We start from the raw sequence: 2295 nt of genomic DNA, 5'->3' as shown, positions 1-2295 counted from the left end.
AAGAGGGAGGAGCGAATGGCGGCGACGAGGATGGCTGAACAAGAAGAGGAATGAGCGAATGGCGACGACGACGAGGACCGGTTCGGGCAAGGACCTTTCTCACCGTGCGTGGGTTTGTTCCTCTTTTTTTTTTTGACAAAAGTTTGCTCCTCTTTTTATTTGGATTTATTTTAAAGTCATTTAACTCTGATGAACGAAGAAGAATAAGTAAGGGTATTTATGACTTTTCATTAGTAAAAATGCTTGATTTTTCTAAAAGTACCAAAACATGCTTTATTTTCAATTGTTGTGTCACACAATGCTAGGTTTATCAAGTTTCCATATCCGAATTTTATACACTGGTTGGTATCATATGTACTTAATTCGACACTAAAGCAAATTAAAACGACGCCATAACGATTCTGTAAGTGAAAATACCGTAAAAAAAGAGAAAAAACTGAATTGAAGTATGAATATAAACAATCAAAAGTACATACGAAAAAACATGAAGAAAAAAATGAAAATTCATTTAAGTACAAAAATCGCAATGAGATAATTGAAAGTAGGAGCGTGACTGTGAGCAGTTTCAACGCACACAGTTTTCGGTCAATGAAACCACTAGTTCTGCAGTCCATAGTCCATACAAAGTACAAACAATTAAAGATCCGTGGGACCATAATGCAACGCAATGCCGTTATATTGCGCCAACGATAAACGATAAGCCGTGCCCACGATAAATCGTCATAAATAATATATATTATTAAATATTATTTTTATTGAGTAATTTTTAGATAAAATATTTTAACACGAGCATCTATAAAAATTATCAACTATAATATTATTTTAATGCATATTATTTATTTTATATAACTAAATATTATTTATGTATAAAAATAATAATGAGCATTGGTGTCATATATGAATATCATTGCCATAATGATTATGACATTTTAAATTAACCACAATGCATGAGCAACTTAAGTTGCTTTTCACTAAGTTTCACCTAAGCATGAGCAACTCCATTAGAATTGCTCTCAGTAAATTAGTACGATAATCTAAAGAGATTCGCTACTAAGTAGCCTTTATTATAGGGGCGATTAAAATAATAATCAAATTATCAATTTATTTAGGAAAATAGCCAACAATAATTTGACATACCAAAAATATCTTTTTTCCCCAAGTTCACCTCTCTCTCCCACGACTAGTACACTCATAATCGTGATCTTCGCCATTCTGTTCTTCATCTCCGGTCTGCTTCACCTCATGAGATTTAGTTTCTTCGTTGTTTACGGAAACACCTCACACCGCTACATCACAATCTCGTTCAACCAGGCCGTCGAAGCCACCGGACCGTTCTTCACTACCAGCTTCGTGTTCGTGATCGTGTGCAAGAAAGAGTCTGCCGAGGTCTACGCCGCCTTAGTCCCGGTGGTGCTCGGGATCGTCGTGGCGAGCAACTCTGACCCTTCGTTGAACCTCTTTGGCTTTCCTCATTTGTGTCAGTTCCACCGCCACGAGGGCTCTGAAATCAGTGGTCCAGGGCTAAACCTACAAGGCAGAGAGGCTTCACTCGATGAACCTCCTTCTCTACATGGATCCGATGGCACGGCGATTCTACTTCCGTTCACGCTCTACATTGATGAGATCGTCGCGGTGGCGATCATTGCGATTTGATCGACGATCGGTACGCTGTGATGTGATTTCAGATTTTAGGTTTTTTTTTCTTCAAATTAACTGTCACAGTTAATCCCAATTAACCGTGGCGATGCTCTTTCGAAAATAATTTCGAACGTCGGCGAGTCTCACGGTTGCGCCGATCCGGCCGTTCGAAGGTCAAAAAATTCCAGTTCTACATATTAATTGTGATAGTTAATCAGATTAACTGTGAATGTTAATCCGATTAACCGTGACGATCCTCCTCCAAAAATGATCTCGAACATCAGGGAGTCTCACGGTTGCACCAATCCGACCATTTGAAGGTCGCAAGTCCAGTCTTGAAATCGCCGGAAGAAGCTGAGATTTGAGAGCTTCGTCGCCGAATGTCAAAACCCCATTTTCGACGTAGACGAGCGAGACTCCACCGGAGAATGGAGCGACATTGGAGGCGATCCAGTTAACGACAGTGTTCGGATCGGAAGCTAGGGTTGAGATTTCGCCGTTTGAAACTTTGATGAAAACTTGGATTCTGGCGCTAAAGACGGCGGAGATGACCAATAATTAGATTTATTGTTGTTCTTGTTATGTTTAATAAGATTTATTGTTGTTTTTGTTATGGTTAATGAGATTTACTATTTTTCTTGTTACTGTTAATATTAT

At 38.8% G+C, this 2295-nt stretch overlaps 1 pseudogene; it reads left to right on the top strand.

Moving 5' to 3' along the window:
• The first annotated feature begins 1242 nt into the window (after positions 1–1242).
• On the top strand, positions 1243–1653 carry LOC149383740 (putative sugar phosphate/phosphate translocator At1g12500 pseudogene; annotated as a pseudogene).
• Positions 1654–2295: the final 642 nt, after the last annotated feature.

Source organism: Urtica dioica, chromosome 10, assembly GCF_054948205.1.
Source record: "Urtica dioica subsp. dioica isolate 48M chromosome 10, U.dioica_male_clone48M_v1_H2, whole genome shotgun sequence".
Lineage (NCBI taxonomy): Eukaryota > Viridiplantae > Streptophyta > Magnoliopsida > Rosales > Urticaceae > Urtica > Urtica dioica.
Note: the sequence above shows the minus strand (reverse complement) of the source record. Positions and strands in the feature narration are given on the sequence as shown.